This window comes from Ambystoma mexicanum, chromosome 12 (genome assembly GCF_040938575.1).
Source record: "Ambystoma mexicanum isolate Mex_15411 chromosome 12, UKY_AmexF1_1, whole genome shotgun sequence".
NCBI lineage: Eukaryota > Metazoa > Chordata > Amphibia > Caudata > Ambystomatidae > Ambystoma > Ambystoma mexicanum.
In genome coordinates, this window is record NC_090936.1 from 923,427,489 (window position 1) to 923,442,939 (window position 15,451).

General features: G+C 48.3%; 1 protein-coding gene across 1 annotated transcript in view; it reads right to left on the minus strand.

Moving 5' to 3' along the window:
* Positions 1-15,451, minus strand: part of CCT2 (chaperonin containing TCP1 subunit 2) — a 404,766-nt gene that overhangs the window by 305,646 nt on the left and 83,669 nt on the right. The window lies entirely within an intron of this gene.

Consider the following 15,451-nt stretch of genomic DNA (forward strand, 5'->3'; position numbering starts at 1 on the left):
GGCTCAGTTAACCATGGCAAAGCTCGGTCTTCTCATCTTGGTAGACCTGCAAGAAGTGCTTCCCTCCATTGGTGAGAGCAGCCAGTCTGAAGTCCTAAATCCTATCCTCTTAGTCCCAGAACACGAAAGCGTGTTTGTTCTGCATTTTGCCTGGATCCTAGTTACATGGACGTCTTCTTGACTTTGGGCTGGAAACAGAGCACCTTCCCTACAATGCAAAAGCCGCTTTCAGATTGTTGTCGATCAGCATTCCGGAGAAGGGCCAGCATGGTACCGAAGGCTGACCGCCATGTTGACAGAGTGCCAAGGGTCAAATTTGCAGGTGCTCCACTTTGCTGCTCCTGAGGTGTCCTGTCCCCCCCCCTCCCCCCGTCTTGTGAGAATTCAAAATCAATCTGTCTTCCCGTCATTCATGAGTACCTGCTGGTGTCCGAGCGTACCCTAGATGAAGCCTCATACCACACCCAGGAGCCAGGAGGATGTACCCCCTCCCACCACCCCCCCCCCGCTGCACAGTCCAACTGCGAGCCCAGTTATCCACAACGATCATCAGTCCTGTGGGGGTGCTTTGCTGTTCAGGGAGATGGTTAGCATAAGCCCTTGGGTCTCCTGTCCCCAATGAAAAGCATGTGAAGTCCAACTGCAGCAATACTTGCCTTACCCAAAGTAGTGGTGATCCTTGGGCATAATAATCCCGTTAGGGCCCCCCCTCAGAAATTAAGGCCTGGTAGTGTGCGCATTAACGTGCAAGAACCTTTACATTCTGCTACCTATCTCATAATATGAATTTTGTCTAAACACTGCAGAGCCTCGAGTATGTTAGGTTCTACAATACAGCAAGTCAAGCCATAGCTCTGTGTTGGAACTGCACAATCTAAAAGCTGCGCAACGAGGGACACTCCTCCAACACCTGACGCTACTTAAGACATAGTTGGACTTTAAAATTAGAAGATGAGCCTTAGGAGGTGGTAGCCTTGTAATGAATGCCATTAAATATCCCCCCCCCCCCCAACCCATTTTGGGAACGGTTATAGAGTATACGCCTATTTAACAGTTTGAATACTAAAGTGGTATGCAATGTCCCTCCCATTGACAAACAGAATCCCCAGCTTTTTTTATGCCTTGAACCATAAGGGTACATTTGAGCAAAGTAAGGCTTTCTGCTTCACTTATCTTGCTCAACCCATCTTGGGAGGGCTGGTCAGCCCAGAAAGGCAATTGTGCAGGACTGTCCCCTTTCACGATTTCCCACATTTCAAATTGTAGCACACGCCACCTTAGTGGAGTGACAGGGCTACCTTGAATCAGTTTATTTTCTTCAACATCTCTCAGAAGGGAATAGTTTCTTACCTGTAGCTCCATTTCTCCAGCATTGGTATCTTTCATGGATTCACATGCTTAGAATATTCCCCGTCCTCAGGCTGGGAATCCCCGGTACATTATATAGACCCTTTCCCGTAGGAAAACTTTTTTGACGCTTATGCGTCCTATCCACCTTGTTTTGCATCATGCGTGCCCGTGCCGTCAGGACGCCATGATATAAATACAGGACCCGCGCTCCCTCAGATTTCGGCCCCCAAAGTAGTGGGGGAACCAGTTTGCATGTCCAGGGGAGGCAGGCGGGCGCATGTGAATCCATGAAAGATACCAATGCTGGAGAAATGGAGTTACAGGTAAGAAACTATTCCCTTCTCCAGCATTGGATCTTTCATGGATTCACATGCTTAGAATATATTACATAGCAGTACCATCCGAAAAGAGGAGGCGTGCATGCAAACTCACATACTTTCCTCACAATGCCCGTTCCCTATGGTCGTGTACCCATCATCAATTGTTAACATAGAAAACAAACAATATTCAGTCAATTGCAACAAGATCTAACCCCTCAACCGGGGCTTACCTTATTGGAATAGGTGTCGAAGCACCGCCTGTCCCATCCGAGTATCTTCGGCATGTTGTTGTGACAGGCAGTAATGGCGGGTAAAAGTGTGTGTAGCCGCCCAGGTAGCCGCCATGCAGATGTCCCCCAGAGGGACTCCGGACCACAGCGCCGTCGACGATGCCGCCGCTCTAGTTGAATGAGCTCTTGGGCGTCGCAGAAGAGGCTTCCCAGCCTTGGAATGGCAGTACGAAATGGTAGACTGTACCCATCTTGACAGTCCTTGCTTTGAAATGGCTTTGTCTTTAGCACCCAAACCATAGGCCACGAACAATTGCCTCGTTTTCCTGAAAGGTTGCGTGCGATGAAGATAAAACTTGAGAGCCCTTTTCACGTCTAATGTGTGTAACGTGCGCTCCGCTCCCGAGCATGGCTCTGGAAAAAACGTAGGTAAGACAATAGAGGAATGTTTATGGAACACTGAAGGAGCTTTCGGTATGAACTGTGGGTTAGTGGCAAGGACCACCTTGTTCTTGAAAAATCTTAAGTATGGTGGGTCTACCTTTAGAGCTTGGATTTCCGAAATACGTCGGGCTGAAGTGATGGCCACCAGGAAGGCCAATTTCCACGACAAAAACATTAGAGACGATGATGACATTGGTTCAAAAGGAGGTTTCATAACAGACGCTAACACCAGATTGAGGCTCCACGCCGGAGGAAATTTCTTCTCGGGAGGGAAACTCCGAAACAAACCTTTAAGGAAGTGCTTAATCAGGCGGTCGCTGAATAATGGTGCGGAATGTCGCTGACGTGTAAACCTGGAGATGGCGGCCAGGTGTACTTTTATCGACGACACCAATAAGCCCTTTTGAGCCAAGAACAGCAAGTATGGAAGTAGCTGTTCCGGCGTAATCGACTGCGGAACCAAACCTGGTTGATCCACACACCACTGACAGAAACTCCTCCATTTGTACGAGTATGAAGTGTTTGTGGAAGGTGCTCTTGCCGCTTGCAGAATACGACGACACTCCTCCGGAATCGTTAGCTGACCAAATTCGGCGAAGTCAGGAGCCAGGCCGTCAACTTGAGGCTGTCCGGGTCGTGATGCCAAACGATACCCTCCTGTCGAGACAGAAGGTTGGGGATCTTCCTGAACCTCATTGGCTCCGCCGCCGCTAGGTGCAGCAGGTCTGAAAACCACACCTGTCTGGCCCAATACGGGGCCACCAGAATCACCCGACATGGGTACTTGAGGATCCATTGCAACGTCCTCCGGATAAGAGGAAATGGAGGGAATGCGTACAGGAATTTGTTCGTCCATGGGAAGGAGAACGCATCCCCCAGTGAGCCCTGCTGAAGCCATCTGCTTGCATACTGCGGGCATTTCCTGTTGTCCTTCGTTGCGAACAGATCGATGGAAGGATGTCCCCACTTCTTGAATACGTGTTGTAGTTGCCGGTCGTTCAGCATCCATTCGTGAACTTCATTCATTTCCCTGCTGAGGGCATCGGCCTCCACATTTCTCACACCTGGCAGGTGGAACGCCAAGATTAGCATATTGTGTTGCAGGGCCCAATGCCAGATTTTCTGTGCCTCCGTCGACAGGGACCTGGAACGTGTTCCTCCTTGTTTCCTTATGTAAAACATTGTAGTCGTGTTGTCCGTCATGACACGCACCACAGAGTCTCTCAGTTGAGGAAGAAAAGATTTTAGAGCCCACCGCACTGCTCTCAGTTCTAGCAGGTTGATATGCAGGGAGGACTCTTGTAACGACCACCGGCCTTGTACCTGTAACGTATCCAGATGAGCTCCCATCTGCTCAGCGATGCATCCGTCACCACAGTCTTCTGGAACTCCGGTTCCACCAGAGGCATTCCTTTCGTTAGATGAGTAGAAACTCTCCACCAACCGAGTGCTTGTACCAGTTGTTCGTCGATGACCAGTCTGTCGGACCAGCGACCTTGGCTCTGCGCCCAACGGTCCGCTAGAAATACCTGGCAAGGCCTCATAAACAGACGGCAGTTGTTTATCAACGGAATGCAGGATGACATGGTCCCTAGCAGGGACATGTATTTGCGCACCGACACCCTGGTACCGCATCTCCATTCCGACGCCTTGCTTTGTAGCTTCTGTATTCTTTCGCTGGACGGTCTTACAAGGCTTGTGTGCGTATGAAACTCCGCTCCTAGAAAGACCAAGGTCCTCGAAGGCTCTACGGAGGACTTGCTGAAGTTTATCGCGAAGCCCAGTTCCTGTAAGAGGGACATCGTGGCCCCCAGACTGTTTCGTGTTTGTTCCATGGACGAACCTCTGACCAGCCAGTCGTCTAGATAGGGATAGACATGGTGACCTTCCTTCCTCAAATGGGCCGCTATAGGGGCCAAACACTTGGTGAACGTCCTGGGGGGAGGACTTGAGACCGAACGGGAGGACCTTGAACTGAAAATGCTTTCGCCCGACGACGAACCTTAAATATCTCCTGTGTCGTGGACGTATTGGGATATGAAAATATGCGTCTTAAAGGTCTAGCGACGACAGGTAATCCCTGGGTTGCACTGACCTGATAACCTCCTGGAGCTTTAGCATTTTGAATTTTGAGCTCTTTAGCCATTTGTTGAGTACCCTCAGGTCGAGAATGGGCCTCCATTTTCCATTTGGCTTCTTGACAACGAAGAACCGGGAATAAACCCCTTGTCCTTCCTGTGCCACAGGAACCCGTCCTACCGCTCCTTTTTGCAGCATAAGCGCCACCTCTTGTCGTAGAACTCGAAGGTGGGGCTGGGCCGAAAACACTGGCGGAAGACTTGGAGGCTTGTTTTTGAATTGTAGCGCATGACCCATGCGAATCGTGTCCAGAGCCCATCGATCTGTGGTGATGCATTTCCATTGGTCGATATGATGAGACTCGACCCCCCAGGACGTTCCGAAGGCCGTCATTGGTTGCTGGTTTGCTTGTCCTTCGTCAACGAGGGACCCGAGCTGCGTCGTCTGGCGGCTTGATAATCTCTGCCTCTACGTGCCGACTGGGATGCACGTCTAACTTTGTGAGGAGTATGAGGGCCTGTTAAATCCACGGTCCCTAGAGGCTCCAAAGCGGGAGTTTCCGGAAGCACCCCTGAAGGGGCGAAAAGAGCGAAAACTTCTACCTGTCTGGAGGGCGCCGAGAGACCTAGCGGTATCCGTGTCTTCTTTCATCCCCTTCAAGGCTTCATCTAACTTGTCTCCAAACAGACGTTCTCCTTCACATGGCATGTCCAGGACTTTGTATTGGACTTCAGGTCTTAAAGTAGTACATTTGAGCCACGCTTGTCGACGTAGTACTACGCCATGATTGATTTGTTTGAAACCAGACTCTGCTAGGTCCACCGCAATATTAATTGCGTGGTTCGAGGCCTCCTCACCATCTCGTACTAGCAACATGGCTGCTTTTCGATGTTCTTCCGGCAGATGTTCTAGGATAGGGGCTAGTTTATGCCACATCTCCCTATCGTATCGTGATACAATTGCCAAGGAGTTGGCTGCTCTTACCGTCGTGGCGCCGACTAAGAGCACCTTTTTTCCAAAAGCGTCCTGCCTCCTGGCCTCGCTTTCTGGTGGGGTTGAACATTTTTGCTGTACTCTGGCCTTCCTAGCCGCTGCCGCCGATACCACAGAGTCTGTGATGTTAGACATTTTGGAGTGGACTCCGGAGCTTTAAACTTTTTCTCAATACGCCCCTTAATAGCCGGCTCCGAGAACGGATGACGCATCGTCTTGAGGCCTTCTTGCCACACGTGGTCTAGGATTGGGATGGCAAATACCGATTTCCTCCTTTGACCCATGTGATCAAAAAGAAAAGTCTTTCTTTTGCTCCTCAGGAATTACGCCGAACTCGGAACACGCTTTTCCCATCATTGCATGGAAGGCTCCCACAACATCCGGAGGAGATGGTTGTGCCTGGCTCCTCGTAGACTCTACCTCTACATCCGAATTCCATGTTGGGTCTCTCGACGGTGACAGGGAAATGTCCGACCCCGAGTCACCTCGTATAGAATCGGACTCCGATAGCTCACCCTCCTCCTGCGCTCTAGGACGATCCTTCACCACCTGGGAGGCCGACGGGCTTTTGGTCGTCAAGCGAGCTGCTTGAGCTTGCTCGTCGACGGAAGGTGCAGAAAATAGCAACGATGAAGTGCCAGGCTGAGGGATCTGCGTATCCAGACACTGCAGGAGCTTCTGAAGTGTATTAAGCACATCCAGAGACAAAACAGTCTGGGGGGTCAGCAACGTCGAGGATAGAGGGACCACACCCCCACTCGCACTTGTCGTCGACGTATTGGAAGGCTGTAAGCCGAAGTCCGACGGCTGCATAACCATGCCACATTCTCCTTCCGCCGACGTCACCGACAAGGCCGTGTCTGGCTGCAGTAGGACCTCGGGGGGGACCGGGTCACAAACCTCTGGCTGCCAGGCCATAGATTGAGTCACCGTCGACGAAGGAATCCCCACCGCTGCTGCCTGAATAGTAATAGGCATCGTCAACGACACCGGGGTCGACGAGCAAGTAGCCGGCACCGAGCCTTTAGACTTCGTAGCTGATTTCGTTGCCGCCTTCCCGGCTGAAGAGTCTCGACTCACGGAAGACCTAGGACGGTCCCCTGAGGAGGGTTTTGATGCCGCTTGCCTCTCCGTCCTAGAGGATGAGGAGGACTTTTTGTGTGATGCGGAAGACCCAGCATGCTTCCCCGTATGCTTGTCCGCAGGGCATTTTTCGACAGGCCGCACCTTCTTCGAGGGAGGTTCCGACTTGCTCCTGGAGGCCGTGGAGCCAACTTCTGATGCCGGATAGGCACCCGCTCCGTCGTTAAGCCAGTCGACCAACCTTCTTTTCCGGTCTTTAAGGGTTTTTTGGGAGAAACCCTGGCATATCTCGCATGTATCCGCCGTGTGGTGCTGGTGGAGACAGTAGATACAATCCATGTGGGCATCACCTTCATAGACTTTTTTGAGTCCACATGTCCCACAAGGGCGAAATAAAGCTTTTCCTGACATTTTATCCAGAATGTAACGTCGCCGAAGCGAAAATACAACCCAATTTCGACTAGCAGTAACCACGAGTATCCCACTACTTTGAAAGACGGTTGAAATCTGGAGGAGCGCGGGGGCGGGTCCTGTATTTATATCATGGCGTCCTGACGGCGCGGGCACGCATGATACAAAACAAGGTGGATAGGACGCATAAGCGTCGAAAAAGTTTTCCTACGGGAAAGGGTCTATATAATGTACAGGGGATTCCCAGCCTGACGACGGGGAATATTCTAAGCATGTGAATCCATGAAAGATCCAATGCTGGAGAACTTAAAGATGCGATTAGGACCGATTTTTTCCATTGCACTTTCGTGCACCTTTTTTTTTAAAACCACAGGACATTTTGAGGACCATGGCACATCCATTTTGATTAGGTCCGGTTCTTGGCAGTCTTGCTTTCTGGACAGATTCCTGTACTTTCACCATAAGGTAATGCATGTCCCGGGATCCATCTTGGTTTCCCAGGATAGTGCCTTTGTGTGGACAAACTACTTTTCGGATTGTCTAGGTCCCAATATACATTCCTGAAAAGCGTGTTGCTGGGCAGATGTGGGGTTTTTGGCTGCCCACGATTATAGAGGCCCTTACAAGATCCTTTGCATTGGTGGCTGGAGCTACCCCCAGTCCGAATTTTGGATAGAGAGGAACCCCGCAGGTGTTTGTCAGGCCAACCAGTGAAGCCAATGTGCTGAAGAGGACACCGCACTGAAGCTCTCGAAGATTGCTGCTGAGGACAAACAGCATTGTCAAAGCCAGTCATGCCTTGCTGCGACCACAGAAGACCCTTGCCCGTACTTCAACCCTGGGGAGGGGGGGGGGGGGAAAGTGAGCCCAACCAGGCCCATGCACTGCATCAGAAGCCTGCTATTGGACGATGTCCAAAGTGCCCTGCCCAAAGTGTCCTGTGGGCTGCCCATCCGAAGACAAAGGCCTCCCTGCTGTTCCAGTCATCATCCTGAGGCCTCTTTATATTATGGGACCGCTGTGGCTGCTATTGGAGGTGGTTTAGCTTGAGCAGCTGCCTGTCTGTTGGAGCCGCCCTAGAAACAAATCTGAAACCCTGTGTAGCCACATACAATGGCCAACAATGTTCAGCCACTGCACAGTCAACACCTGAACGTCAAATTGAACTATTGGCAGAAGTGTTCCAATAGATTCAGATGAGTGGTCTCTGGGGAAAAAAAAACATTGAAGGGGTACACATGTACGCCAGTTTTCATGCCCCCCCCCCCCCCGCCTCCTCCCACCATAGGTGTTGTTTAAGTGCAGATTCAACTCCAGAACACACTTGCCTGGCTGCAATGAGTAGTTCTAGCCAAAAATATTTCCTCTAGGGTAAGGCCCAGCGCAGTGTGAAAGCTTGCGCAGGAGAACTTTTTTTACTTACACACACACACACACACACACACACACACACACACACACACACACGCTGATCGGGAAGGACTGCTGAAGGTAGGAGTCTGCCTTACATTTACTAGGCATGGTTTGTTTTAATACATTGTTCTTTTCACCTTACTTGCTTTTAGTTATTTAGCCTAAAGCAAGGCATAAAATAAGCAGTGTCGCTTAGCAATTTGCTATGCATTTCTGCAGGTTTGCCAATTAAATTGGCACATGTGTAGCAAAGCTAGCTATTCAAGTTAACCTGTTCAATAAAAGCACAACTCGCACTGCATTCCCCTTGCCTTCAGGGCTCTCCACCCTCTGTTCACTGCAAGTTCAAAGGGGCTAATGGAAAGAAAGTGCGCAGCAGTAATCATCTCCTCTGCTCTTATGGGCCTAAGGCCTGTGTGGCAGTGCTAGGCAAGACTTTCTTTTTTCCTATTTAAAAGAATTGCAAACCAGAAATAAAATCAGGATAATACTTTCAAGTTAACTGTAACCTATCCTCCAAAGACCTGTATGTGTTTGCATTATTTATTTGTAAATAGTCATTTAATTCCATTTCTAAAAATGTAATTTGTCACAATTACAGTATGGCTACTGTAAAAAACATTGTATCCATGCTTCACAGTGAAGTGTAGGTTAGTGTATAAAAATCTCAGTTTCAGCTAGATTTCATTTTGTTGGGGTAAATTGCATCATATTGACGAGTGGACACTTTGAGAACGTGCATGATCACATGATCAAATGCTTTTGATGGCAAACCTCATTCTGTAACCTGTTTACATACAGCTTGTAACTGGTGCTCAACCCAAGTGCAGATCCCACACTCCTTTACATTCCATCTTATCACCCTGTTGCTTTATACCAGCTACCCTGAAAGTGAGATGGCCACAAACTATAATATTCCACATAGTTCACCCAGTTCTCAAATCATCCATTCTGCTTAGTCTTACTTTCTTTTCTCTTACATATTGAATAGACATAGCTAACCAGATATTTCAGGACAATAGTTTCATCTGGTCTGTACATCAATCGATCTACTTCACTACCATATGCTGTAGTTAGACTCCAGAGCACGCTTTACTCCATTATTATGATTGCATTATATATAAGCACCTGCAGTAGAAATAGCTGGGTAAACTATTTTCAGGGCCTTATATTTGTGTCCATTCATGCAGCTAGCCTTCAACAGATACTCATCAAGGGCTCAAAAGTATTTTCACCCACCCACATAGTTGAGTAGATTTTAAGAAGGGCTAGTACCATTAGCATGGGAGGTTTGAAACTTATGCCATTTCAAAAGTACAAGGCTTACACGCTTCAACCCTGCACGTAATATGTTGAGGTCGCTGCTGTAGATCGGAACACCAATAACGTTGCTGCGCAATCTCAAAGCTACAAATCAAAGCAGCTGGAATAGAGTTATTCGGGTGACAACCACGCAACATCTGTACTCGTTTATTGAATGAACTTCAGGACTGAAGTGGAAATGACTGTTACTGTGCGAAGCACGGGTACACCAGAAATAAATAAAATATATATACACTTTAAGGGACGTTATGGTTAAGTTGCACTAATAAAAACATATGTCAGTAAAATAAAATTTTAAAAAAAGTCGTTTAAGGGACTTTATGTTTACAAGTAAAACAAAACCCCCCGCAGCAACCATAACTCTCGCCACAGATCGTGCGTGCACTGCCAAGACTAGAACGGTTGTTCCTTTCTCATCTTCCTCAACCGCTACTACCACCACACAGGCTACTACTGTGGGGCACATGATTGATAGTTTATTTGCATAGCACCTATACATACACATGTTTCAAAGCACTTCAAGGCAAGGGTGGGAGCAAGGAAAAAAAACCAAAACAATGACATTCTTACAAGGCCGTGAGACATTAAGAACGTGAAATTAACTATCGTACTAGGCCTGCCGACATTTCAGTTAGTGCAAGAGCTTTGATAATAAGGGAGGGAGGGTGGGAGATGAGAACAGACAAGCGACTATCGTACTAGGTCCAACGAACATTTCTGAGTGTAAATGCATAGTATATAGTGAAGGGAGGGGGTGGGGTGGTAAGATATATAGGGAGAGGAAGAGAAGACTGAGAAGCGGCGAGTGTGGTGAAAGAAGAGGCAAAGCCGGCAAAATACAGTGTTATAGAGCAGAAAAGCCAGTAGAGAAAGCACATCAATTTGCAGAGGTAAATACTGATAATGTTGCAAGAGAACAGCAAGTGCAAGCCAGGATCCAGGTTGTAGATTGGCACAGCATGATTCAAAGCCACATAGATTACATGATAAAGGAAGTCCAGCAGGAGGATGACATTCGAGATGGGTGAACAAACACGAGTCCAAAAAGTCAAATCAAATGCAATGCTGGCGTTTCAAAACCGGCTCCATGCAAGACGAGGTATTTGCTACCAAATTGAGAGAAGAGATTAACAAATTCTTAGAAGCTAACATAGGTTCTGTCCCCTCCGCCAGCACGATCTGGGAAACATTAAAGTGCTTTACGAGAGGAATCTGCCAGGCCAAGGAAAACTGCTTCCACAAACTCATCAGGCGGGAGCTGGCAACCAGCGAAGATCTTCTCAAAAGCCACGAGCGCCAAAGCATGAGCTCAGATGATCCAAGAATAAAGGCCGCCTTGAAAACAGAACTGCAGAAATTCAACGCCACAGCAGAGCAAGAAATAAAATTTCTAAATCGCGGCAGCCAAATTAGACAGTACGGTGAGGGACAAAAACCTGGTGCCCTTCTAGCAAACCTAATAAGAGCCGACCGCAAGCTGACTCCAATCGAAGGTGTCTGCAACCCGCAAGGAGCGCTAACACACACAGACGAAGAAATGGCGGAAGAATTTAAACTCTTCTACCAAGATCTCTACAGCACCAAACACAATGGAAATTCAAACACTCCGCTAGAATATCTAGAAGACACAGTTATATTGGGTCGAAAGCCATCTACGAGAGCCACTCAACGAATTAATCACACAAGAAGAGATCATCGAAGTCATTAAGACTCTGTCGAACTCCAAAGCCCCCGGCCCAGACGGCCTAACAGGGGAATTTCACAAAGCCTTTGCTAATACCCTGGCCCTTCTAGCAGCAGTATACGAGGAAGCTCGGGGAAAAGGGAACCCTTGCCCAGACCAACCGTGAAGCAAATGTCGTCCTCCTGCATAAACACGACAAACCTCCGGAGGAATGTGCATCCTACCGTCCCAGTTCCCTACTCAACCTCGACAACAAAGGTACTCACGAACAGGTTGATGCCTCTGATGCCTGCCCTAGTACTCGTGGACCAGGCAGGGTTCATACCCGCCCGCAACACGACCTTTGGAATCAGAAGGCTATTTGGCGTCATGGAAGCATTAGATCCATCCCAGCAAGCAATCGCAGTCCTACTCGATGCCGAGAAAGAATTTAATTCGGTGGAATGGCCGTTCCTGTTCACAGTACTTACCAGGATGGGACTGGGAGCACGCTTCATTAATCTGGTGTCCTTACACACTAAAGCTCAAGCCAACATCATAGTGGGATCAGCAAAGTCAGCTGCTATTGAACTGCAACACGATACCAGACAAGGCTGCCCTCTATCCGCTCTATTATTCGCCTTGGTTATGGAACCACTTGCCTCTAACCTCCGGGAACACCGACAACTCAGAGGACTCGTCATAGGTCCGCATAAGCTCATCATTTCCCTGTATTCAGATGACGTTGTGTTGTTTGTATGAGACCCCACAGAAAACATGAACCCAGTTATGAGATAAGAGATCAAATTAGGAGCAGCCTCCGGGCTGAAAATCAACCAGTCAAAATCCATAGTGTTCCTACTGACCCCGGCGACTACACCATTCAAGGACGACTTCCAGCTTTCGTGGAAAACATCCAAAGTTCGGTACTTGGGAATACAAATGTCACAAAACCATCAGGAAGTGTTCCATGACAACTATGAAGAAGTTGCCAAATCATTGCAAGAGAAAGTGGCTCGATGGAAGACCCTACCATTAACCCTCTGGGGAAGAGCCTCCCTAGTTAAGATGGTGATCCTACCAAAGCTTCTATACTTATTTAACATCCCCATATTACTACCACAATCCTTCCTGAAGAGACTGAAAAGCTTGGTCCTCGATTTACTATGGGCGGGCAAACCGGCTAGAGTGGCACACTCAACACTTACTCTCCCAGTAACAAGCGGAGGCCTAGCCCTTCCTGACCTGGAGAAATACTTCTGGCCGGCACAAGCACAATTCCTCAGCCACTGGTATTCTACACAGGCAGTCAGACCTCACGTGCAGGTGGAACGGGACTTGGCGACGCCCAACCTACTGAGGGTGGTCATCTTTGGCCAGTTCCCCGTCCCCAACACCACCATGAACGTAGTGCCATCAACGTTAAAAAAATCTGGAAAAAAACTCCCTCAAAAATATAAAGGTACAAACGAGATACTCGCCCCTTCTCCCCGTCAAGTTCATCCCAGGAATCCCACTGACATCGGAAAGGATCTTCCATCAATGGGTGAAAAAGCTCAATATAAACACCTTAGGAGACCTCTTCGGCGAAGACAACTTCCTAACTCCGGAACAGGCAAAGTTGAGAGGCGGCACCACAGCACTCGACAACCGGGTATACACTACAAGCACTCCTACCCGATTTCCACGTCAACCTCCGACCTGGCAACTTCTACACAACGTAATACTGGCACAGGGAGAAGGAAGACTGGTCTCAAATATACAGAACCATCATCACCGACACGACCCCTGACAACTCCTGAGCAAAAACCAGATGGGAAAAAATCCCTAGGGATATCCATCCCAGAAGAAGACTGGTCCTTTATCCTGAAAAACCCAAAAAATTGCTCTCAACACATGCCTCAAACTAATCCACTTCAATTTCCTGCACCAAACATATACACCACCAAAAGCGAGCAAACACCACCCTGAATCACCCTCAAAATGCGAACGATGTGGTGCACCGTCAGCCAACTTTGTCCACCTTGCGTGGGACTGTCCCAAACTGACTCCATTCCGGAACCAGGTCCTAGAGATAACTGGTGCAATCATCAGTGAAGCTGTTCAACCCGTCCACACGGCGGCCCTATTGGGTATGACAAAACAGCCATCAGCACCTATAGTCGCCATGGCCTGGAGCCGAGGCCCTCGCCCCACAGTCTCCTCCTGGCGTAGAGACATCCTTTATTGCCAGGATGTCGAGAAAGACTTCGTTAAACTACTGCCTCTCCTTTCCACGCCCGCCCACCAGACATCTGGGGACCGCTGATACTGTTCCTGATGAAGGAGGCTGAAGAACCCCCAGCCTCCCCAGCTAGCACTGAATAAACATTGACCGCGCTTTCACTAACAACTTGCCCTGGCACCCCACGTCTCTCCGTGACAGAAGGTTTGTGCAGAGAATATCAGCGATGATACTGAACTCCATGGTGAGAGAGGGGGGTGGGCGGGAAGGGGGGGGAAATGGTGCAAAGTTAATTCCACCCTAATGTGGGTAAGAAGTAGTGTGTTACGAAAAACTAAAAATAAAGGTTTTAAAAAAAACAAAAAGTCAAATCAAAGCATCAGCAACAAGGTGGTGATAGCATCCCCATCATAATGACGCAATACAAACTCCCACAATGGGCAGGGGTGGATTGATGTAGATGGGATAGCATGAGAGGGCTGCCATGTGGGGGAGGGGACAGCAAGATGAACAATTTGAGCATAAAGGCATTACATGCATACAAGAGAGGGAGGAAGCGAAATACAAGAGGCGGGCATCACAAGCATACAACAGGGGGGGCAGCAAAATACAAGAGGCAGGCAGTGCAACGGTAGCAGACAGGGAGCAGACAGGGGCCTTACAACACGGGCCTCCACCAGCTACCTTGCAAGCCATAAGAGAGGCAGTTGATGCATATTTTTCCAAGTAAAAAGTGATCTGTATATACAGCAACACACCACTGCAGGGATTTTGGGGGGGGGGGCAGTTTCAAAGTGCTTTCGTGACTAATCAAGGAGCATGAGAAACACTGAACTCTACCTTGGATTTAACGCACGCCCAACATCTTTCCCCATCCACCTTCCCCTCAATATCTGTGGTTGGTGCTGCTTCCCTCATTTCCCTCCCCCACATTACTTCCTGGCCACTCCTACAAAACAAACAAAAAAAAAAATGCCAAAATCGAAAAACACCACAAAAAAGGCTCATGGACCCTTCAGTTAAAAAATAGAACTACAAAAATAATCTTATAGACTCCCATCTACTTTACATTTTTCAGTAAAGTAGTTCGACTCAATTAGATTCTCCAACATTTCCATTAGGATTTTGTACTGTGCTAATGGAAATAATGGACAATTGAGTCTAGAGAAAAACATTTATTTTCGGTCCTAAATACTATTCTCTAGCATACAGTAAGGACCATAATCACAGGACCTTCACGACTATCCACGGTCTTCGCCGTCTCCTTTCCAGCCTTTGAATCATTAAAAGACACAAATGGCACATGCACACCATCCCACAGGACTGCCCTACAACCATTTTCACTTTTATGTTTGTAACACTCCCTCATTGCCTGCTTTCGAACAGTACGACATCCATCCATCCATCCATTCATTCATTCATTCATTCATTAATCCCTTCCAAAAACTCATTGAACCCCATCAACATATTAAACTTCCACGCACCAACTGCCACTAATCAATGTTCTAGAAATCTTTTGCATCTGCATTTCCCTTACTTCTACAAAACAATTGTACACAGTACTGCTATAAATGCACATAGTGCATGAAGGAAAGAGGAGTAGGGAAGGGCAAGTGCTGATGGAGCCCAGGAGTAAAGTGCCAAGGTGGAAGGCCACTGGCTAACTGGGGTCTAACTGGCCCTAACTAACTGGGGCGGAGGAGTCCCAAGGGTGGGGTGGACCGGCCTCAGTGGCATTGGTATGAGTTAGCAGGGAAGGGACACAGGTAAAGAGGAAGAGAAAAGCAGTTTTGAGAAGTTTCCGAAACTTACAGAAGTTTGGCTATAGTCGGAGAAGGGCAGGGAGGCTGTTCCAAAAGAGCCACCAGCCGAAGAGAGAGACCATCTTCCCACTCTGTTTGGAGAAGCATTTGTCAAG